Source organism: Lissotriton vulgaris, chromosome 2_1 (assembly GCF_964263255.1).
Source record: "Lissotriton vulgaris chromosome 2_1, aLisVul1.2, whole genome shotgun sequence".
Lineage (NCBI taxonomy): Eukaryota > Metazoa > Chordata > Amphibia > Caudata > Salamandridae > Lissotriton > Lissotriton vulgaris.
The window spans coordinates 1,125,494,937-1,125,520,651 of NC_141687.1; positions in this window are offsets into that span (position 1 = coordinate 1,125,494,937).

A 25,715-nucleotide genomic window follows, 5' to 3' on the forward strand; every position below is an offset into this window, starting at 1 on the left:
AACTAAATACCAGAAATACATGCCGCCTACAAAGCAGCCACCTCAGCACACCACCATCTCATCAAATCCACAAGGAAGAAATCCATCCAAGGCAGAATCCTCACTAACGCCCACAGTACCAAAAAACTCTTCTCCATCATCAAGGAGTTTGCAAAACCATGCAGTGAACCAGCAGATGTTCCACCATTCCAAGAGCTCTGCAACAGACTCAGCACCATCTTACACCATCTTACACCTTGTGATCAAGATGATCTATGATAATTTAGAAAAGCATGACCTCCACACTGCTCCTGCTACCACTCCAAGGGACGTCACCTGAAAAACGCTGCTCAATTGGATCACGTTCACGGCAGAAGACACCTTGAGGACCATGAAAAGCATCCACTCAGGGGCACCCTCAGATCCTTACCCACCCCACATGTTCCACAGAGATGCTTCGACCATTGTACCCGAACTACGTTGGAAGATCAACTGCTCCCTCAAGACCGCCACCTTCCTAAATGACTGCAAACACACCAGAGTTGACCCCCTCCTGAAGAAACCCTCCACTGGCCTAATGGACCTCAAAACGTCTGGCCCATCTCCCTACTTCAATTCACAGCCAAAGTCATCAAAAAGGCAGTCAAAACCTAGCTAGCAAACTTTATTGATTCTAAAAACGTCCTGGACATCTCCCAATCTGGATTCAGCAGCAACCATAGCATCAAGTGTACCCTACTCTGCGCCACCTCCCTCACTCCCTCCTCGACTTGGGTTTGAAATGGCAGCCCCCCTGGACCTCTCAGCTGCTTTCGACACCATCCCAACCCTCACTCTAGCCACAAGACTCCATGACACCGGCATCCTCAACAAGGCGCTCAAATGGATAGGCTCATTCCTCTCCTGCAGAAACCAGCGAGTCAGAATCCCGCCCTACCTCTCGGAACTGAAAGAGACCAACTGTGGGTTTCCTCAGGGCTCCTCCCTCAGCCCCACCCTCTTTAACATCTACAAGGCCCCCCTCGCAACCATAGTCAGGTACTGCGGGCTCAACATCGTCACTTACGCTGACATCACCCAGCTTATCCTCTCCCTCACCAATGAACCCACCATCACCAAACACAACTTCCAAGAAGGGATGAAAGCTGTCACCACCTGGATGAAGAACAGCTGCCTGAAACTCAACTCCAAAAAACAGAAGTCCTCCTCCTGGGCTCCACCTCCTCTGCATAGGACATCTCCTGGTGGCTACGTCCAGCAGGTGCACTCTCCCCACTCTTTGTGGTGGAGCGGGCCCACTGAGTTCTGGCGAGCCATCTGCTGCAGCGGACAGGTCCTAGTCCCTTTCTTTTCTGCCTCCTACAGGGATTGTGATGTTTTCCTGAGGGAGGTACACAAGCTGGAGGAGGTCACAGTAGATAACGTCAAAGTACTTTTCTTCCCTGACCACGCCACGGTGGGTAGAGGGGGTGTTTCTAGTGGTGAAACAATGCCTCCAAGAGTTGGGCATCAAATACGCCTCCTCTTCCCAGCAAGGCTGCGATTATTGGATGCCGCTGAACAGGTCTGCACCTGGCTGGAATCTACTGGTCGTCAGGTGCTCCAAACAGGGAGTGAAGGGTCTGCTCAACAAGCTGTCCTTCATCGAGCCAGTCATAGTGAAGGAGCATAGGAGGAGCAGGTATCCCCACCACAACTACAAGCCATTCCCAATCTGGAGCAGGTTATACAAGAGAGGTAAAAGAGGCTGCATGCGGCGGTGACAATGCATGATTGCACCCAGAGTCAGGATCCCAACACTTCCCCTGAAAGATTCCCCAGCGACAATGGCTCCACTACGATGTGGCCATCCAGTGCAGAGTCTGGGCAGTCCCTGATTTGAATCCTCAGATGGAAGATGACCTAATTTAAGGTTGACTGGTATCTCCTTCTTTATGGTTCCAGATGGCTCCAGAGAGTCTCTGGCTTTCTTTGGTTCCCGGTCTCCAGCTTCCTGTTGCTGATGTTTCGGTCTACCGAGACCAGCACTTAAAGGGAATAAGGTTCAGTTGTCTCCCAAGGAGAACGGAGCAGTTGTTAAGGTGAGTTACGCATGACAGGGTATTGGTGGTGGTCTTCTTGGAGCTCCTAGCTGCAATGGCAGTTGTTCCATGGTGCTGTTGACCTTGCAAAGGAAGAATAGTGGAAGTCCTCCTCTTATGATGCCTAACAGCACTTTTGCACAGCTAGAATGTCACGTTTTTGACGTTCCGTTGGTGCAATGTGCCACAGCCTATTTACCAGGCCAGGTTAAGCCACTGTACGTGGCTTTTCTTGGCCTTGTAAATATGTGCCCCTTTCTCACAAAAAAATGCGTGAAATGGCGGTTCGATGAGTGTCGCTGTGGGTGTTTCCACCCAAAACCCATGGAATCTGAAGCATTCCCAAATTTTCAAGAAACCATGAACCTGGAAATGAGTCAGAACGTGACACCACCCCAAGGGTTGCATTAGGTAGATGCAATAAGGTTAAATGTTTTAGTTTCTCCTCTTTTTTTCCTTTTTCTTTGTGTGCAGCATCAATCAGTCAATCAGCAAAATTTGTAAAGCGCGCTACTCACCTGCTAGGGTCTAAAGGCGCTGGGAGGAGGGGGAGACGCTACTGCTCGAACAGCCAGGTCTTGAGTTGCTTCCTGAAGGAGAGATGGATCCTGGGTCAGCCGAAGGTGGGCGGGAAGGGAGATCCATGTCTTGGCCACCATGTAGGAGAAGGATCTTCCTCCGGCGGTGGTTCTGCGGATTCATGGGACGGAGGCGAGGGCGAGGCTGGCGTATCAAAGCTGGCGGGTGGGTGTATAGAATGTGAGGCGGCTCTTGAGGTATTTGGGGCTCGTGCCGTGGAGATCCTTGTGTGCATGGGTGAGGAGCCTGAACGTGATCCTCTTGCTGATGGGGAGCCAGTGCAGGTCTCTCAGATGGGCAGAGATGTGGTCGTGGCGGGGGATGTCCAGGATGAGACATGCAGAAGCGTTCTGTATGCGCTGGAGTCTTTTCTGGAGTTTGGCTGTGGTTCTCGCGTAGAGGGTGTTCCCGTAGTCCAGTCGGCTGGTGACGAGGGCCTGGGTGACCGTCTTCCTGGTTTCAGTGGGGATCCACCGGAAGATCTTACGGAGCATGCGCAGGGTGGTGAAACAGGATGACGAGATGGCGTTGACTTGTTTGGTCATTGTGAGCGAGGAGTCCAGGATGAAGCCCGTTGGCTTGGGGGCGGAACCCAAGGCCGGGGGCCACCAGGAGTTGTCCCAGGCAGAGGGGGAAGGTCCCAGGATGAGGACTTCCGTCATATCTGAGTTCAGTTTTAGACAGCTGAGCGTCATCCATTCTGCGAAGTCTTTCAATTCTTCCTGGAGGCTGGTTCTGGCGGCGGTAGGGTCGTTGGTGAGGGAGAGTATCAGCTGGGTGTCGTCAGCATAGGAGATGATGTTGAGGTTGTGTTGGCGTGCGATGGCTGCAAGGGGGCTCATGTAGATGTTGAAGAGGGTGGGGCTGAGCGAGGATCCTTGCGGGACGCCGCAGATGACTTCAGTGGCCGCGGAACAGAACGGGGGGAGGCGGACTCTCTGGGTTCTCCCGGCGAGGAACGAGATGATCCACTCCAAGGCCGTTCCTTGGATTCCGGTGTTGCTGAGGCGCTGTACTAGGGTGCGGTGGCATACGGTGTCGAAGGCTGCAGAGAGGTCTAGGAGGATGAGGGCCGCTGTTTCCCCTTTGTCGAGCAGGGCCCTGATGTCGTCGGTAGCTGCGATGAGGGCGGTCTCGGTGCTGTGGTTTTCTCGGAAGCCGGACTGCGAGGGGTCGAGGGATCCGTTTGACTCGAGGAAGGCGGAGAGTTGTTTGTTGACGGTCTTCTCGATGACTTTGGCAGGAAAAGGCAGGAGCGAGATGAGGTGGAAGTTCTTGAGATCCGTGGGATCCGAGGTGGGTTTCTTCAGGAGGGCGCTGAGCTCGGCATGTTTCCAGCTCTCCGGGAAGGTGGCGGGTGCGGAGGAGCAGTCAATGATGTCCCGAAGATGGGGTGCGATGATGGTGTCTGCTTTGTTGAAGATGTGGTGTGGACAGGGGTCGGTTGGGGAGCCGGAGTGGGTGGTGTTCATCATGTAGGTGGTGTCTTTGGTGCTGATCGGGGTCCAGGCGCAGAGGGTGGTGGTGGGGGGCGCTGGTTCGGTGGTTGGGTGCGTGGACTGTGCGCCAAAGCTGTTGTGTATGTCGGTGATCTTGCGGTGAAAGAACGAGGCAAGTGAGTCGCAGAGGTCTTGCGAGGGTGTGATGTTGTTGTTTCCGGTGCTGGGGTTGGAGAGCTCTCTAACGATGCTGAAGAGTTCCTTGCTGTTGTGGGTGTTGTTGTCCAATCGTTCTTTAAATGTTGTCCTCTAGGTGGTGCCGATCAGCTGCTGGTGTTTGCGGGTGGTGTCCTTGAGGGCTGACATGTTTTCTGCAGCACAAATAGAAGAGGAAATCGCATTGAATCATTGATTTTGTGCAGGAAGATGTCCCTTCCTGCACAACATCAATCAGCTCTGCAAAGCAGCCACCCTTGCACCATGGCACAAAGGTGCCTGCATTGGCGAATGGCAGCCATTGTGCGCCAATGTAAGGGAAAAAGACAGGAATGGGCCTTATCTTATTGATAAGGCACATTCCTGCCCATTTGTTTTGTCACAGGGCAGCCAAGCAAGATTCTTTGTAGTGCTGTCCTGCACCAAAACCTCTTAAATGGGGCTCCAGGTGTCTTTACACCATTTTCAGCTAATTTCTGAAGTTAAAAAACTGCCTCTAACAGGACTAAGCGGCAGTTTTTCTTTTTGAGCGATATACAAGGAAATCCTTGCAAATATCACGTTGTGTGTTTTGTTGGAGTTTTTGTGCAGGAACGGCTACCTTGCATCTCATTTTCGGTAAGTCATGGTAACAGAAGTGCTTCTATTAAAATATCATGTTAACGCTGAAAAAATTACGCTAACTGGACTTAGCAGCAATCTGTCAATATGGCAATTAAAAAAAGCAACCGTAAAGTAAAAATAATGACGCTACAGCGGCATTAAAGCCTTGCAATTACTCCCCAAAGTCACTTTTTAAGAGTCACCCTATACTATGTCTAATTGCATTTTGTCATATGTAAATTCCTTTTTTTTACATTTTATCAAGTACTGTGGTACATGGTAATTAAAAAAAAATACATAAGTCAATAAAAAGCTCTTTAGAATTTAAAAAATTTGACTAAATTCGTCATATGCATTACAAAAGAGTAATAAGCTATATTTCACATGAAAACAAGGAGCAAAGGCAGCATATGGGCTAAAGAATATGGCTGCCTTTAAATTTTGAGAAAGCTTGATAAACCAATAACACTAGGGGAGAGGATGCAGCCTTACGGCTAGAGAGGTCAACCTCGAAGCTGAGGAACTTGGTTCGAGTCTCGGCAACGATGCTCCACATCCTGCGATTTTGTGTAAATCACTTCATCTCCCCTTGCCTAACAAAAATTAATGTGTCAATCTATGTGTAGCAAAACTGGTGCTCATGCAAAGCGCTCTGATACCCAATATCTTCGGGTCTCATTTTCACTATATAAAACTAAAAATAAAACACAAAAAAACACTGTGTTTCATCTTCGCCATGGAACGCCTAATCCTGAAAAAGGTACTGCAGAGATTTTTTTTCCCTTATAACTGAAAAAATGCTGAACCATTTCAGATCAAATGACAAAAGGACCTTTTCCACACCATAATCTAATATCATGTAATTCAAATCAGCAATTTTGTTGCTATGTCTGTCTAAAAAGTCTGGAAAATGGAAAATGGATTGATAGAAAAATAGGTTTTGGGACCTTCCTTTTTTCTTTGCACGCCGTTAACCAATCACCATAAACCTCGATGTGGAAAAAAGAATAGGTCCTCAAGGTTTTGTGGCGATTGATCAAACGGTGGCAAAGTTATTAGCAATCAGAAATCTGACTAATTCCTATCAAAGAATTCAATCTCTTATTCAAAGCACACAATGAGGCAAATGCTTTAAATTTTGATTCTGACAAGTTTTGGCTCTTTCTGTAGCCTTGTTCACGGGTGAGCAGACAGTCTCATGATTGCAGAAAAATCATGTGTTATATATATACACCAATCACAAACTACTAGTTCTCGTCGTAGTCCTGAACAATGCAATTCTCAGGGTGCACTTTAAAAGTAAAATTAAAAATTATTGACTGCAGTGTCACCATAACTAAGAAATATTTTGGAAATCTAACTAGAGTTATATCCAATTAGTACAAGGACCTACTTTAAAAGTTTTACAGATTAGAGGGACGTTATAGTTAGGAAATAGAATTTAAAAAACCATACAAATTCACTGAAAAAAAACAAAGGTTCTTGGGACATTATAGTTAGGCTCAGATTTCACTTGTGGGAGTGAAATGTGAGCCTAACTATACAACAACCTTTGTTTTTTCAATGAAATTCTATGGATTTTATAATTCTATTTTATAACTAGAACACCCTGTAACCTTTATTTTTTTTAGGATATTTCTACATTTTTAAGAATTCTATTTCCCAACAATAATGTCCCTGTAACCTTTCGTTTTTAGGTCTTGCGTGGCGTACTGCGCACACGCGCAGTCAAGCTCACAAGATTTTATGTTTTAAGGAGAACTTCACTAGCAAGGGTTAAGCCCCGCCCTTCTTCTCCATTGGCTGACCTCCTAAACGGTGGCAAGCCTTTGGAGAAGATGTCCTAGTGACGTTCTCCTTTCTTGCTAAGCCCCGTCCTTTTCAGATTGACTTCCCCGACTTCCTGCTGGCGTAAAAGGTTCCTTATCTTCTTTATGGAGCCAACAGATGGCCCCATAAAGAAGATAAGGAACCTTTTACGCCAGCAGGAAGTCACTTTGTTTGTGGGAAAAGTTTACTTCGTTTTAAAACGTGGGGCGTCCATTTTGTTTGCTGTAGAACTCGGTGGTGTTAATACGGTCTACCTGAATTTTTCTATCTTTGTTATTGAATATTATTGAATTTGTTTGACTTTGTACTTGTGGTTCTTTTTTTGTACCTGTAGCAGTACTCTGTGTCTGGGTTTGGCTCCGGTGTATGCTCTCAGCTTCTTTTGTCACCAGCTGGGCTGCTGGGTTGTGCAATCCTGTGGATCAAACAAAGGACGCCTGCTGTCTGCTGATTGGACGTTGAGCTGACTGACACGTATGGACCTCGGGCAGGAAGGAGTACAATTATGGCCAGGACATCTGTCAGACACGGCCACTCACCATTCTTAAAGAGGCAGAGCACCTTAGCCACTGATGTTTTTTCAGGGGACCCCACCGCTGACGGAATCTGTTGGCTCTGGGTACTTTTATTGTTTCATTACTTTACTCTGGTTCCCCTGTCCTGTGTTCTGTCCCGTTGTTGCTGTGGTCGCAGAGCCGATAGTGCCCGAGCCCGGCTTGTGCAAAGGGGGCGGAGGGTGTCGAGGGAAGGGGTGCAAAACTCTTGCACCAGCTCCGCTTCAGCTGACCTTCCTTGATGACCTCTGCTGATCGATGGTGCGTGTTCGCCCCGTGCCTCACTGAGGTAGGTTCTTACTGCCAGCACTCACGCAGCATACTTTCAGTTTGCGGACTCTGCCCCTTTAAGCCAAGCCAGGGAGGCCTGTGCTGCTTTTGACAACATCAAGAGAGGCAGACTATGGGAGAAATTGGCATGATGGGGCATTCCTCAGTCTATTTTAAACATCCTGATGCTCCTACACACGGACACCTGGGTACAGGTGAAACTAGGTGGAGGGACTCATCTCTCCTCGAAAGTACCAACCACAAAAGGATTGAAGCAAGGTTGTGTGCTTGCCCCAACCTTGTTTATTTATTTATGGCTGACCTTCCAAATCGGCTGGATGCTTGCAACTCCCACTCCCCTAGGTTGGGAGGGTAAACTTTAACCAATCTCATGTACGCAGATGACGTAGTTCTGCTAAGTCATACTTACGTTGGCCTGCAACACCTACTAACTGAAATGCAAAACTACGCAAAAGAAAATAACTTAAAAAGAAACTTGTCCAAAACAAAGTCAATGTCAATTAACAGCAAAAAGAGCATACAGAAACATTGGTTCCTTGGCGGCATCAAAATCGACCATGCCAGTGAGTACAAGTATTTAGGGGTTGTATTTGACAAAGAAGGCTCATTCTGGCGCCAATAAGAGGAAATAAAAAGGAAAGGTCTGTTAACTGCCTTAACAATGAAAAATCTTGCAAACATACTGATGGGACCGACATTGATCCCCCTATTGAAGGCAGTTCAGGCTTAACTTCTCCCCTCGATAACTTATGGTAGTGAGGCAATGAGGGGAAGAGATGCTAAAGAGCTGGATAGGATGTTGGTCAAAGCCTATCGAACTATGTTTTGTCTTCCGTCTCATACGTCAGCAGCACAAATAAGGCTGGAGTTTGACCTTCAACAACAAGTCTTGGCTAGATACGGGGCTTATATCATATGTTGGCATAAGATAAGTAAGGTCAATCCAGACACACTTAACTATCTGCTGTGACAAGACATACAAAATAGGGAGTTTTCCCAAGCGAGAAAATACCTCAAAATAGCCTTAGATTCCACCAAATTGTCTGGACTATGGGAGGCACAACTCGGCCAACTTAATTTAAAAAAAACTGGTCTGGAAAAACAAAAAACTATCCTCCCTACTTGAGGACAAGGCAGCCTTCTCGAAAAGATCTCATGCCTGGATGACCCTTAGCTCTTAGAAATCGCTCACCCCACAAACATATTTCAATCAGCCCTACCCTAGGGTGACAAAAATGAATTTCCTAAGGTACAGACTGGGGATGCTTCCATTTACCCAACATTTACCACCATGGTTGAGGATCAAAGGCCAAGCTGCCTGCTGACTATGTAACAACAAGAATGGTGACATTCTGCACGTAATTTGCCTATGTGAAGAACTGCATCAAGCACGGTATCATTTAATCAGAAAGGGATCCGCACCAGAAGGCAAGCAGTGCTGGCCTGCTTTAACCCGGCGAACATTCAATTAAACTGCAGACTGGTTAAATATCTGAGAATGGCCGAACAAAAAAACGCAGCTAAAGTTTGCTCTCAAAGCCCGACTGTGTGAAACAGCTAGTGGAAGTGGACAAGGAGCAATGGCGGGAACTTAATTGTAACAAGCAGAGACAACCTCGGCAGGATATCTGAGCATGCATGGTCGCTGCCCAGATTTCCGAAAATATAAAAATCACAATATCTTGTGATCCATTGACTGTTCCAAATACCGTAATTCAATCATGTTTTATTACAATGTAGTTTTTATTCTAATTCCTAAAATGTTTTTAACCACGTTATACGAATTTTGTAGTGCTACTTTTGCAATGGTTTTAATTAACTATGCTAATAAACTTAAACTAAATCCTCTGAGGTATGTCCCGGGAATGCGCGGCTCGAGGCAGAGCAAGCTGAGGCGCAGGTAAGTGGCGACGCCCTGGTTCCTACCCCAAGCGTGGAGCCTCTGGCTGCCGGAAACCAGTTGTCAGACAACCCGGACCCCGGGCCATGGAAAGGGTCGTCTGGAGCAAGCGCGGGGGCCCTTGATGGAGAGGACCAGGGCTGGCACAGGCAGTTCGGGTAAACACTGCAAGACTTGGCTGCCTACCTGTAAAACACGATTGCGGCGCTGGTGCGAGATTGGGCATGTCTGTGGCACATGGTGGGCTAATTGTGCAAAGCAGCCTTCCCTGCCAGATTGGCTCACGAAGGCTCTGTGTGTTGTGGGCGCGTGTATTACAACTCCTGGGGAGAGGGGGTAAATGGTAGGTGTCTCACTGGACTAGCGCATCCGCTCCCAGCAGTCTGTGTTTGCCCTCATAGTCACAGGCTCTAGTACTGACTAGTCCGCTCAGCCTTTCGTCTGTCCAAGGACAATACAACGAGGACCATGTAGTTGTGTACCAATGAACGTCAGTTTTCCAGCACCAAGAGACCAAAGGGTGAACACGTGGTTTACAAATCCACATATCATATAAGTGCCTGGGTTTCAACTTATCTCATTCATTGGTTGTGTAAATCCTAAAGTAGAGTTCAGTCTTTACACATTGAGTGTATCCTTTGCCTGTCTTGTGTCAGCCTTCTTGCAGGCGGTGTGTAAAACTAATGTTTTGGTTCTCACTACTCATTGAGCGGGTAGAACGCTTCGCCTGGGCTCACTTTCCTTTTGCTGCACTGGTGCGAGAGCGTGCATGTCTGTGGCACGCGGTGGGCTAATTATGCAAAGCAGCCCCCCCTGCCAGGAGGGCTCACGAAGGCTCTGTGTGTTGTGGGCGTGGGTAATATAACTCCTGGGGATAGGGGGTAGATGGTAGGTGGCTCACTGGACCAGCATATCCGCTCCCAGTAGTCTGTGTTTGCCCTCATAGTCCCAGGCTCAGGTTCTGACTAGTCCGCTCAGCCTTTCGTCTGTCCAAGGGCGATATAACAAGGACCATGAAGTTGTGTAACAATGAACGTCAGTTTTCCAGTGCCAGAGACCCAAGGGTGAAGACATGGTTTACATAGCTTGAAGACTTTTCTGTTCAGCCAAGCTTTTCCACTGTGAATTCAATTCTGAATCGATTTCTGTTTATCCCTCTGCTTCTGCAGTCCATGTTCCCAAAAGCGCCAAGAAACCGTCTGGTGAATGTCGCGCTATAGAAATATTTTAAATTCAAATTCATATCATATAAGTGCCTGGGTTTCAACTTATCTCATTCATTGGTTGTTTAAATCCTGAAGTAGAGTTCAGTCTTTACACATTGAGTGTATCCTTTGCCTGTCTTGTGTCAGCCTTCTCGCAGGCGGTGTGTAAAACTACTGTGTTGGTTCTCACTACTCATTGAGCGGGTAGAACGCTTCGCCTGGGCTCACTTTCCTTTTGCTGCTCACATTGAGTGTCTGTGTTACATGGGTGTTCCCTCTTGCTGCTCAAACAGATTGTCTTATTGCATGTGTGTTCCCTCTTATTTATTTATTTATTTATTTCTGACATTTATTGAGCGCAAACGAACACCCGTGGGCGTCTCGGCGCTAGACTATTCAGCTATCTTTCCCCAGGGAATTGATGACTACGGTGGATTGTTGGGCAATGTCACTGTTTAAAGAGCCAGGTTTTTAATCTCTTCTGAAACTGCAAAAGTGAGGGGCTGGTTCTGATATTTTGAGGCAGTGTATTCCATACCTTAGGAGCCGCAACTGAGAAGCGGCGGTCACCCCAAAAGACTGTTTTGGAACGTGGAACCACTAATTGGTTGAGGGTTGTGGATCGGAGCTGTCTGGCCGGTTTATAGGGTATAAGCTGGTCCTTAAGGGGGCGTGGTCCTTGATTGTGGAGTGCCTTGTAGACTATGCAGAGTGATTTAAACTTGATCCTATTTTAAATCGTCAGCCAGTGGTATGTCCTTATAGTATCGGAGATGGGTGCAAACTTAGGTGTTCTAGCCAGCAGACGAGCTGCTGCATTCTGTATTGTCTGCAACTTTTTAGTTACCCTGGCTTGAGCATTTAGAAAAAGTGCATTGCAGTAGTCTAGGGATGATAGAACTAAGGAACTGACCAATGTTTTGGCTGCTGCATCAGGTAGAAAAGGGATGATTTTCCTTATCATTCTAAGTTTATGATGGGCTATGGCCGCTACTTTGTTCGCATGTGCCATGAAGTTGAGATGATCATCAAAGGTTACTCCCAAATTCCTGACCTTAGGGGTCGGGCTGGGAGGGGTGCCGAAGGCTGGAGGCCTCCAGGATGCAGACCAAATCGGGTTCCAAAAATGACCACCTCTGTTTTATCGGAGTTGAGCTTCAGGCAGTTACCTGCCATCATTCCATTTTGGAAGCGCTCTGCCACCTCCAGCCCGTCACCTTTAATGGCCAACACCAGTTGCGTGTCATCCGCATAGGAGGTTAGGCTCATCCCATATGCTTTGATCACACAAGCAAGGTCCGACACATAGATGTTAAATAGTGTCGGACTGAGGGATGAGCCTTGAGGAACTCCACACGGTAATGACAGCTTGGCCGATTAGTATAGCCCCAGTGTGACCGCCTGCGTTCTATCGGCCAGGAAGGAAGAGAGCAAGTTTCTCGCGGTGTGGTGAATGCCCATCCTACCGACACGGTCCACCAAGATCTTGTGGTCGACCGTGTCGAAAGCTGCCGAGAGATCTAGCAGTACAAGTACTGCTGTCCCTCCCTGGTCACGGATAGTTCTGATGTCTGATGATAAGGGTGGTTTCCGAACCATGATACTTACGGAAACCAAACTGTGTGTCATCCAGAAGATGGTGTTTCTCTATATACTCTGATAGCTGCTGGTTTATGGCTTTTTCCGCCACTTTGGCAAGGAAGGGGAGGCTTGCTATGGGCCTATAGTTCTTTAGTTCTTCCTTATCTAAACTGGGTTTCGTCAGCAGGGGTTTCACCAGTGTGTTCTTTAAGGAATCTGGATATGTCCCTGAACTCAGTATTGTGTTGCAAACATGAGTGATGACCGGGGCAACAGTGTCCATCATCATAGAAAGTACTGAGGAAGGGCAAGGGTCCAAGGCCGATCCTGTTTTAATAGACGCGACAATGATCTTTGTTTGATCGATAGTAAGAGCCTTAAAAGAGGTCATGGTGTTTCCTGAAGGCATATGGGAGGGAGAGGGTCTGATGATATTAGTTTTTGAAGTAAACGCTTGGTATATGTCGTTTACCTTGGAGAAAAAAAACTCGGACAGTGCCTCGCAGAGTGATTGTGACAGGGACGGATTATGATCTGGAGCATTACCAGATAAGGTTTTAGTGATGTCATATAATTGCCTACTGGATTTTTTGGCTTTTTCGATTTGCTCCGAAAAATATGTTTTTTTGGCTGCAATAATCATTGTTTTGTAGGTGGCCAGTGATTCTTTATATTTGATCTTACTTTCGGTGTCATAAGTTCTACGCCAGTGCCTTTCCCTATTCCTACTTAATTGTTTTTGAGTTCTTAATTCCTGTGTATACCACGGAGCGGTCGGGGTGTTTCTATTCCTGGAGTGGAGTTTAGTAGGTACTAGGTGATTTGTGGCATCGCATAGCCATTCCTGGAATTGACAAGTTGTGGTGTTGGGTTCATTGGATAAGTCTGGGCAAGTCCTGTCCAGAAGTTTTTTTAATTCAGTATGGTTTCAATTCTTCCATACTTTGAAGGAACCTGGCTTAGAAGATATGACCTTCTTCCTCAATGATTCCTTGATTGTCAGGCCACTAAATATAGCAAAGTGGTCCGTCCATGGCATGGGTAGAATATTTAATATGTGCAGGCCCTGTACGTTAGAAAAAATGCCATCCAACGTATGTCCTGCCTGATGGGTGGGAGAGGTAACCAGTTGTCTAAGGCCCATTATGTCTAGGTCTGATGTGAGGGCGGCAGTGTCCCTATCGTTGTATTGTTCTAGGTAGAAATTTAAGTCACCCATAACTGTCATAGACTCTTCAGTGGCTATCGATTCTGTTATCGTACTTAAGTTTGTCAGAAAGCCTGCTCTTGTCCCAGGGGGACGGTAAAGGAGAACTCCCTTGAAATTAAAAAGGGCTGTGAACTTTATGTTGAAGTGCATGGCTTCACATGACGTGACGGGAATGGATGATGTTCGAACCTCGAACCGTTCTCTTGTTATGATGGCCAGACCCCCTCCCTTTTTTCTAACCCTGTCCTGTCGGTAGGCTTTGTAGCCGGGAGGGACTGAGATTACGAGGTCAGGGGCTGATGCATCATCAGTCCATGTTTCTGTGATGTAAAGGGCATGTAAGTTGTTATCAGTGATAAGGTCCGCTATTTCTTGGCTGTGTTTGCTCAAAGACCGCGCATTAATGAGGGCCATAAGAATGACCATCTCGTTAACGTTGCTTTGCAATTTAGAGGGAGTCTTCAAGTTGTTAATAGATATCATGCTATTACAGTGGGGGCATATCAGGTTGGCAACCATAGGTGTTTGTAATAGGTCATGTTTTATACAGCGGGAAGAAGAGGCTGGTCGGAGCTCCATCAGGGCCATACAAGAGTAGGCTAACTTGGGATATGAGGGAGCTCGAGGAGGGTTCTTGGCCCTGCGCCCGCCCGCTGCGCGGAAGGGCCGGTCTGGTATTTTTATACATGATCAGAGAGGGGTATGGGAGAGGGTGGGAGGCGTCTAACAACTGGACCGCGGCCCTTTCCTCCCTGCAAGATGGCGGCGTAAGAGTAGCGAGTCACGGTGTGGGCAGCGCCTGAATCAGCTGCACCGTGTCAACAAGAGGTATTATCCGCTTCGGTGCGATGCTATTCTCGCACTGAAGTGCCGGTTAAAAATGAAAAATTATAATATGTACAGAATTTAAAAACACAACTTCATTGGCTACAAATCGTGCAAATTAGCTAAGTCAATTTATGCTGCAGAGTGCCCCCGGCTTCCGCCTCAGGGGAAAAATAAGCAGAATGTCCGTAGGATAGTGAGAGAGCCCCTTAAATATCCCGGGAGGGCGGGAGGCGTCCAACAACTGGACCGCGGCCCTTTCCTCCCTGCAAGATGGCGGCGTAAGAGTAGCGAGTCACGGTGTGGGCAGCGCCTGAATCGCTGCACAGTGTCAACAAGAGGAATTATCCGCTTCGGTGCGACGCTATTCTCGCACTGAAGTGCCGGTTAAAAATGAACAAGTATGATATGTTCAGAATTTAAAAACACAACTTAATTGGCTACAAATCGTGCAAATTAGCTAAGTCAATTTACGCTGTAGAGTGCCCCCGGCTTCCGCCTCAGGGGAAAAATAAGCAGAATTACAGCTCACAGTGTCTGTGTTACAAGTGTTTCCTCTTGCTGCTCACATTGAGTGTCAGTTACATGTGTGTTTCCTCTTGCTGCTCACATTGAGTGTCTGTTTTACATGTATGTTCCTCTTGCTGATCACAATGAGTGTCTGGGTTACATGTATGATCCCTCTTGCTGCTTACATTGAGTATCTGTTAAATGTATGTTCCTCTTGCTGCTCACATTGAGTGTCTGTGTTACACATGTTTCCTCTTGCTGCACTCATTGAGTATCTATTACATGTGTCTGTTTCCTCTTGCTGCTCACTTTGAGTGCCAGTTGCATGTATGTTCCTCTTGCTGCTCACATTGCGTGTCTGGGTTACATGTGCTTCCCTCTTGCTCCTCACATCAAGTGTCTGTGTTACATGTGTGTTTACTCTTGCTTCTCACATGGAGTGTCTGTGTAACCTATGTGGTCTCAGCCAGTGAACTTGTAAAAAGCCTACCCTTGTTCCCTTTAATACTTTGTGAGTCTTTTAAATGTCTGCCTGGCTTCAGTTTACTCTGTGTTCAGTGTACATACAGCAAGTATGCAAAACCTCTGAGTCAATGTGTGCTTTTTGTATTTTTCATAAGTCATGAGGCCGACATGATACAGATCTGACTCAGTCGTCAAACAGCGAAGCTGTGCCTCAGGCTACACATATCTCACAGGCGCAAGTTTGAGACAGAAGAGCTGTTTCACCTCAACCACACATCCCTGACTTGGGTTGAGGTTGGGACCCCAGAGATACACCACAGTCTGTCAAGATCTTGCAGGCTCAAGCCTCAGTAAGCATGTGCGTCTGGCTACGCAGTAAAGGCTCAAGTTTCAGACAGCAGATCTGTGCCTTGTGCATGTAGATGTTACAGAGTCAAGCAGAGCTGGAGTGAAAACTAGCCTTCTAAGCAACTGATTTCTGGGTAAATTTTACTTCTATGACCGTAGATTTCCTGCAGAACTGTTACAAGTGAACATGTGAATCACACCTGTGAATATTCTTTTCACAGATCTTACAGGCTCAACCTGACAGCAGAGCTACAGCTGCTGTTTTACAGAGCTTACAGGCTTAAGCCTCCAACAGCAGAGCTGTTGCTCCCGCTGTAAGAAGCCTGCAGGCTCAAACCTTTGACAGCGCCACAACGTGGGTGGAGCCTGGCAAATGTCTTCCATTGAGCAACTGTTTGGGTCCAATAGATGGAGGCTGCACAGGCTCGCATTTGTGCTCCTTTGGTGCATCATGGAACCTCCTCTCTCGGTGCTCAAAGAGCCCGACCCCAGATGTTGTGTCTGCCCCCTTTTTGGGCCCAAAACACAGGGTAACTGAGGCCGGGTGACCACGCTGCAGTTTACCCTCCCCACGATGAGTTACAATGTGACTCCCAGACTCGAGCCCATGTTGCTTGGTTATCCTGTTAAGACATGTTTGCCTTCATCACCTGATCTCATCCGTGCATTCCTGAATTTACTGCCTTTAAATAACTCTTTTCGTCTGATCAGGGAGGTTAATGGATTAGTCTCTACGGCATGCCTGGTCCTTTTGCAAGCAGTAAATACGATGAGACAACTCTTTTGAACGTATGAAAATCATAACTGTGTTAGCAATTCAATCTCATTTATGCAAAATTTGAGTGCAGCAGTCACCGTCAAAGAAAGGTGGTGGCTTGGTGTTGTGTGTGTGTGTCTGGCTCTGTGTGTGTCTGGCTCTGTGTGTGTGTGGCTATGTGTGTGTGGCTACGTGTGTGTAGCTGTGTGTGTGTGTGTGTGTGTGTGTGGCTCTGTGTGTGTGGGTGTGGCTCTGTGTGTGTTTGGCTCTGTGTGTGAGTGTGTGGCTCTGTGTGTGTGGGTCTGTGTGTGTGTGTGGGTCTGTGTGTGTTTGTGTGTGTGGGTCTCTGTGTGTGTGTGGGGGTCTCTGTGTGTGTGTGGGGGTCTCTGTGTGTGTGGGGGGGTCTCTGTGTGTGGGGGGGGTCTGTGTGTGTGTGGCTCTGTGTTTGTGTGGCTCTGTGTGTGTGTTGTGTGTGTGTGTGGCTCTGTGTGTGTGTGGCTCTGTGTGTGTGTGTGACTCTGTGTATGTGTCTGTGTGTATGTTTTTGAAACATAAATAAAACGCGTTGTTATTTGCAATGTCAATAGCTCAAGCTTGCGTACATACGCGACCTATTGCATTGAAAATGCAATAGGTCTCCTGTTTGCAAGAGATTAAGCTATTGGCATTGCAAAAGACAATGCCATTTATTTATCTGTTTTCAAAACCATCACATAAATAAAAAAATTGTCATTAAGAATGCCAATAACTCTAACTTTTGCAAAGGCGAGACCGTTGCATTGTAAATGCTTGTTTAAAGTGAGTACTAGGTGCATTTTTAGACTGGTGGAGAAAGGGGACAGCCCTTCCACCAGCTCCTAGAAATCCCACTGTATGGGACTTACTGCTGGTAAAAAGAGGGCTTCTTGGCCCCCAAGGACCGTCAGCATCCAAAGGGACTTCATCCCTCAACAAGTAGTGTGCCAAGAGATGTGTTTTCAAAATGGTGGAGAAAGGGAGCAGGGCCTCCCACAAGCTCTCAGCCATCCCACCATGTGGTACTTACAGGCAATAACAGGAAGGGTTGTTTGGACCCCAAGAACCCTCAGCATCTAAGGGAACTTCATCTCTCAAACCGTATTGTGCCAGGAGGCGCCTTTGCATAGTGGTGGAGAGAGGGGCAGGGCCTTGGATCACCTCTCAGCAATCCGTTTTTGTGGGTCCCCTGGACCTATAGGACAATTTCTGAACTCCCTTCAGATGCATGTCGCTGAGTTAGCCCTTAGTCCTTCCAACTTCACGGTGCTGGGCATTCTTAACATCCATTTAGATGTTCCTTTTAACTCGCCAGCATCTGACCATTTAAATAGTCTCTCAGCACTTCAAATTTTACAGAAGGGTGTTACTGCTTCACATATTAAGGGCCAAATCTTGGATGCTGTGTTTAGTAACGTCCAGAAACTGTCAGTCGATACACCTATTCCCTTCCCTGGACCGACCATCTACTAGTCCCTCTGATCTGGGAAGCTAGTGTTTCACCTACGGTTTACAAATCTGTCCCTCTGGTAGAAAGGAAGTGGTCTAGCCTTTCTGCCAATCAGTGGTGGGTGCAGTTAGCCACTTCTATTCCCGCCTTAGATCGGGACCCTGATCAGGCTAACAGCAATTTCAACTCCTGGATACAGGAGTCGCTCGATTCACTGTTGGCAAAAAAAAAAAACTCAAGAAAAACCCTAAGCACACATTGGCTCCCTGGTTTTCTCCTAAACTTAGGGAGCTCAAACAGATATGTAGGAAACTAGAAAGGCGTTGGAGATTGCTCCCAACCGATGATAAGAAAAATACATATAGGGAGGCCATCAGAAATTATAAGGTTGAAATCAAGACCACACAATCCTCCTTCTATGGGGAGAGGATTAGGGCAGTGGCTAATGCCCCCAAGGAAATATTTCGCATAGTTAAATCCCTTGTCTCCCCTTCACAGAAACCCCTTAATCCAGCGGATGCCCAAGTTAGATGTGACACTCAGGCTGAATATTTTCATCAAAATATCCAGGCTATATCCCACACCTTTTCATCGAATCAGACCAGCTCTATGTTTCCAATACTCAAGAGCTTCTGCTCTGACCTTCAGTGCTCTTTTATTAAGTTTCCCTTGGTAGATGAGAGTTTGTTGAATAGACTCACTACTCAGGTTATCTCAGGCTCCCGTATGGACCCGGCTCCTCCACGACATTTGTCGTCAGTCGTGAATGTTATTCGCCCGGTAATCCTTAATGCCATCAACACTTCTATTTCCTCAGGAAAAGTGCCAGCTGCATGCAAGTGTGCGCAAGTCAAGACTCTTCTGAAAAAGCCTAACTTAGATACATCCAACATGGCTAACTATCGCCCCATTTCCCTTCTCCCCTGGCTAAGCAAGCTAACGGAGAAACATATAAACTCAATTTTAGTTCATTACCTAGAGTCCAATAATTTACTTCACCACTCTCAGACAGGTTTCCATCCAAAGTTAGGGTCAGAGAATGCTCTGCTAGCAGTCACAGAGGAAGCCAGGAGACTCATGAATCAGGGTGGCGCCGCAGCAATCGTTTTGCTGGATCTTAGTGCCGCCTTCGACACTGTAAACTATAACATCTTAGGCGAGCGACTACAAAATCTTGGTGTGTCGGGCCTGGCCCTTACCTGGTTACATTCCTTTCTTCAGGATCGTTTCTTCCAAGTCTCTGAGGGCACTGTCTCTTCTATCCATTGGCCTCTGACGTGTGGGGTTCCTCAGGGTTCTTCCCTGAGCCCCACACTTTTAATATCTATATGAGACCTTTGACAGAAATAGTGCTTCAGTTTAACTTTTGAAATTATCAGCTACGCCGATGACACCCAGTTGGTGATCACTTTAAACCATCCGACCCCAGGGTCATCTGGCGACCTGGGTAAGTGCCTAGAAGCGGTGGCTGAATAGATGGCACTATCACACCTGAAACTGAATGGCGATAAGACAGAGCTAATGTTCTTGGGCAAGCCTCCTTCCCCCCTATGTGCTTTCGGTTGTCCACCCTGTCTTGGTATAACGCCAGCCCCTAGGCTCCAAATCAAGAGTCTAGGTATATGGCTAGACAATGCCCTTTGTTTTAACAATCAAGCCATTAAGCTCTCTGCTATCTGCTTCGGCTTGATGAGGATGTTGAGGAAAATTCTTCCCTTACTTCCCTTTTTTGGCTTGTAGGATCATTGTGCAAGCTACCATCTTGTCCCATTTGGACTATGGGAACGCGCTGTATCTGGGAGCCCCACAAGCCACAATTCACAAACTTCAAGTAATCCAGAACTGTGCGGCCTGCCTTCTCTTTGAGATTACACTGAGACAGTCTGCGAGTCCTGCTCTTAGGTAACTACACTGGCTGCCAGTTCAGTCTAGAGAATGTATCTATCTGGAAAACCGGCCCTGCTATTACCCACTCTCTGGTCATCCCTTCTTTACCAGCTAGGAATCTCTGCTCAAGCACGTCCTTCCTCGCCATTTCAAGAAGCGTCCGGAGATGTAGATGGGGTGGGCGTTCCTTCTCTTGGAACGCTTCCAATCTCTAGAACCTACTTCCTTCCACCTTGTGCATGGAACCCAACCTACAGATATTCAGCCGGTTTCTCAAAACCCATCTCTTTAATAATTCTCTTTAAACTGGTCACTCTCTGCACCTGCTCTGTCCGTCCATAGCGCTACGAGGCCTAAGGGTAGCTATGCGCTCTATAAAACGTGCTTCATTCATTCATTCATTTATTCACTTACTGGAACCAACAGGAGGGATTGTGGCCCCAAGGGGGCCCTCACCAACCAAGGGGACATCATCCCCCAACAAGTTGTGTGCCAGAATTCCCTTGGGGCCATCCTTAAAAAATATATACATTAAGGGGGCATACTACCAAATGCAAATGGGGGAAATGGGCCTCTCCCCAATTCGATTTTGGCCACAGCAACCCCATCCCTTAGGGCCTGGCCTCTTTTTTCAGGTTACCCTGGTCCCACCCAAGCACCAAGTTACCTCCGATGGGGACCACAGGGGGGAGCCCCAAGGCACCCACAGTCCCTGCTGGCTCCCCACCTCCTGCAGGAGCCGGCATTGCATTGACACACAGGGAGCTGCTAAACATGCAGGTCTATGTGTGTCAAAGCAATTGTTTCTTCTGTTTCCCTGCCTGCATCTCTGTGGGCAGAGAAACAGACAAAAGTTCAGCTCTCAGCAAGCAGGAGCGATTTTGCACTTCACGCTTGCTGACAGCAGAGTGTTTGTTTTGATTTGTCTGGAGCTGTCAATGCTCCCACCCAGTCAGAGCAAATTGCAATGTCCGGAGGTTGTACACCCCGGGGCATAGCATGAGACGTCCTTTGGGATGGTGGTCCCCAGGGCAATTATTGGCTCCAGGAGGGGAGCCCGTGCATAGAGGTGGTGGTCCTCGGGGCTCAGGGTGTCCGTGTGGCCCCCCTATATCATAATTTTAAAAAGCCCCAGGGAGGTGGTGGTCCCTGGGTCTGAGAGGTCCACGTGGTTCTCATCTCAAAATTGAAAATAAAAAACAGGGTAGAGGCTGCCGAGGGCCATGCAGGCCCTCTGCATTCATTCACTATTTTGCCCCGCCCACATCCTTTTTTGAAAGTGCCTCAGGGAGGTGGTGGTCCTGTGGGCTGAGGGGGCAGTGCACCCCCTGCATTTATATAAAAATATTTGCTCCGTGGGAGGTGGCAGTCCCCGACGCGTAGCACCCACACACCACATAATAAAAAAGAAGTACCCTGGGAAGGTGTTGGTCCTTGGGGCTTTTATAAAGCCTTGGAAGGAGGCCCCATGTGCCCCCTGCTCTATGTTTATAATCCCTTAATGCCCCTGGGATTTGGTCACCTGGGTGCTTCTTTGAAAAGAAATGCGGGAGCCCACACTTTTTTTTTCAATTTTGCAGTGAATAAGTACATCCAGCAAGGATTTTGCAACAGCATTGATTGACCTTCGGCTGGATAACTGTGGGACTCCACCACCAGTTCTAGGGGGTCAGGGTAGTCCTATCCTGCCCTTCTTTCTTTATTTTTTAAGTTTTGTGTGTCACTCAGCTTTGACATGTTCCAAGATGACTGCCAACACTTCCTGGTATTAAGTGTTTGCAACCAATCAGATTTCAAAACGTCAGTAATGTCATCGGTGATACCATCAGTGATGTCACCGACCATGTCATGTGTGATGTAATATGTGAAGTCATAAGCAGTGTATTGGGGGTGTAAGTTATAGTCAGCTCACATAACTATGCCTGCTGAATTTCACTGTTTTGTGCAAGTGAAATGTGAGTATAAATATAATGTTCCTGTAAATTTTTTTTTTTTCAGTGAATTAATTTCTCAGGATTTTTTAATTCTATTTCCTACCTGTAACCTTTGAAAATTATTGAGTGCAACAGCGCCTCAGTGGATATGTAACTGAGTGTGTGAGTGTCCAAATGGGTGTGTGACTGGGTGTGCTTATTTCTCAGTGGGTCTGGGACTACCTGCATAAGTGACCCACTATGTGTGAATGTGGGTGCATTATTGTCTGAGTGAGTTTCTAATTGGTTTTCTCGATGTCTAAGTGGGTGCATGAGTGTCTGAGATGGTCAGTGACTGGGTGCATGATTTTCTGAGTGTATTTGTCAATTGGGAAAGACTTATAAGATGCCAATTGAAGCTTGAAGTGTGAGTGCACATACAGGGTCTGCACTACTAGCCATCATCCATTTTTGAAGGACTATTCCTGTACATGCTTGACAAGGTTGGGTCACTACTTGCCTACATATCTGAGAGAGTCCAGAAGTACACCTCTATCAGTGCCATGAGATGTGTAAGTAAATGTGTTTATATGTAACTGCATGCTATAATACCGCTATGGCTATCTAAATGTGTATGTAAGTGGCTGCAGAAATACTTCAGTTCCTGTGTTAGGCAATACAGACCTATGTAGGTGTGACTGCAACTATCTTTGCAGGATAGCTGCATGTATTAATAGTTTCTGATGAGTGACTGAATGTAGTATGTAGCACTGGCATAGGAGCATGCAAGTGCATAAGTAACTTAGTAAACTGAAAAGAACATCTCTCATCTTTTAAGCACAAACCACTGTGCTTTATATCATACCTACAGCATCTCTTGCATGCAAATTATGCATACTGAAATTTGGATTTAAGACTTGACAAACAGCTTTACATGGCAAATCAAGCCACAAGTGAAAGTGCACACATAGGACCGGTACTGCCAAGCATCATCCATGTTGTAAAGAGTATTTTCTCTACATGAATCAGAAGGTTGTGTTTGGACTTGCCAACATATCTGAGATCTTGTAGGAGTACACCAGTAGCAGTGCTATGAGACATTTAAGTAGATGTGCCGATATTTGCGTGTCTATTTTAATATTTCTATGACTCTCTAAATATCTATGTAAGTGCCTATAAACAAACACTGCTTGTGTAACAGAAAGAGAGCAATATAGATTTTACTAAAAGTATGATTGAATCTGCTTCATGCACAAGTAGGTTTTGGCTAAGCAACTGATTATATATATGCTGTCAGCTATCTGACAAAGTAGTATAAAATAACTACAACACCCAGAATTCAAAGAAAAATACTCTTTGAGAACAGCACATCATATATACACTCGAAAATATTTCCACATCCTCTAATGGCTTGCTAACTAAAAGTTTAACACAAGGCGGTTAGGAAATCTTTCCAATAGAATTGGTTTAGAAATGGTTTCCGACTGACTCGGATTGGGAGAGTTCAACTGACTGAGTAGGATGCATCCAGATATGATTTGGATGGACTCCCATTTACTTCTATGGGAGCCTATGTTCCAAACTGCATCGGGAATGCTTTCCTAACCGCATCATAATCGGGCCCTAAGTTTGCAAATCAGACAAACTGTCACATTCTCATACACTCATTAAGTGTCTTACTCACCTGTTATTAAACATACAAAGCCACTCACAAAACCACTCAAACATTACCTCATATAGTTCCGATATTTTCTCAAAGATATGTGATACTCTCTTATAACATTCTCACATACACATATACCTTTTCAATAATTTTTTTCTCCACATTAATGTCATTCACAGATATAATGCTGTCAGGAAATGTAAAAACGAATCCGAAAACTGGCACAGTACTCTCACACAAAGCAACCATTAATGGCAACATTTTCAACTTTGTACCCTCTGACAGTGCGGAAGGCAGAAAATAAAAACGTATCTTTTATTTTTTTATTTTGTCACTACATTCCTGAATGGTGAGTATGTGTATCCTTTCTGGCACTTTTAATAAAAAAGCCCAATATGTGTGGATGTTTTTTCACACTTGTGCCATTGAGTCATCTTGGGCTACATTCTGGTGATATTTGTGCTACATTTGGGCCCTTTTCTTTCTGGTGGCTATCTTTGGAGACTTATTTGCTAATCTCCTCACTTACTGGAGTATCACTAGTAGAAAATGCTTTCAGTTTTCCACTTCGATACCACAAAGATAGCGGTCAGATGTGCCACACTATTTGCTCATTTGACACTGTAATAAACTGCTGATCACCTGGGAGTTATCAGGATTTCTACTGCTAGTTTTGAAAGTGCATATTTCAGTCTACAGGTCATAATGTTTTAATAAAATAGAAGAGGAAGATATTTGAGAACTTACTTAAACAGGCCCCCATCTTTCTTTCTAAAGCACTAACCATACTTTACACTTTGACAAAATTAAACTCCTCATTTTGTCCCTTTCTAAATTAAATGTTTTAATGTTTTACCAGTTTAATTCAATCAAGTTGGCTTCATGTCTGCCATGCGTTTGTCATAAGTAAGACTGTTAGCACTCTAGTTGTTCTTTAGAACACTCTGAAAGGCTGCAGTAGAACATACAGGAATCAACTGACAGGCTGCCCCTCTTGGAAGTACATGCTTTACTGATAATGTCAGACCTCATTCTCATATGGATGAGAAACATAGTGTGAATTTACTGAAAATACTCTATAATTATTGCTTCTGGGGCACATTCTATAACAAGTATGGGAAAATCATGAGAAAACTGTTTTCTCTCACACATAATTGATGTACTCCCAGCAACAGGGGTTTTCACAGGGTACACCTTAGAATACACCACAATCCTGAAATTAGTATAGCGCCGTCAACAAATGATTTATCCTTTTTGTAAACCTCGAAACCTGACATTTGCTCCAATGCATGTCAGTGGGGTGCTATCATGTATATAGTCCAAAGATGGCTGCCAGCACTTTCTGGTTGAAGTACTGACAGCCAAACAGATCTCACCATGAGATCTGTACTTAGGCTCCACCCAGATATCTGTATTTGCTTTCCTTTAAATTTCTCAAAAACCACTGATCAGATTTACACCAAATAACTGAAAGCGTGAACTGTGAACTGAAATATACCTTCCTGCCAAATTTGGTGTAATTCCTTCCAGCGGTTCAAGCTGCAGTCATGTTCAAAGCTACTGTGGTAATTAACATGGGAAATCGTGATTCTTTGCCCCCCTTTTTCTCTGCCCCAGCTTGATGGATCACCAAAAAACTTTTCATTCACAAGACTTACTTTGACACCTTTTTTGGAAAACCTTGTGAAGATTTGTCAAATGAAACCAAAGGTAAGGGCAAGTCAAAAAACACTTTTTCTATAGGAACATGGTCCTAACTACAACTACCTACTGGCGACCACCAGTAGGAAATATATATAAATATACATTTCAAAAATACTTTTACTTGCTCTGGGGATTATGCTGCACATGGTACACAGTAACCTACATTAAATTGAATTCTCGAGGCAAAATGAGGATAACCATTCATGGAAGCATCAATTCAAAGGGAACATGTTCTGAAATATGACTGAATTACTGTGGACTATTTTTATGAATGGTTGCAAAGCATTATGGACATTGTGTTCCTTGAACTATCCATTACGTGAGGTATTATACCATAGTGAATATATATTTGTATTCCTAATCTGAAAAGTTCAATATATGTGCAATACAATTTGATCAACTATCTATTCACTGATTAGTATTTGATTTATAACACATCATGTGTTGCACTGTGGGCGGTGGTCCGACCCACTACGCTTTTATCTTCATCGCAGCGTGCTGCAGTTCAGCCTGTGGCACCTTTGCAGTCGGGTACTCCACAGTTCAATGTGTCAGCCTGCTGTGGCTGTTTTAGCATCACAGGTGCATCCAGGGACACCCGCTTGTACTCAACCCACAAGCCTTAATATTTCATGTTGGGTACACCGCAGATCCATGTTGGGGCCCATTGTTGTTTCTGTGGGTATCCGCAGATCCATGTGGGGGCTCGT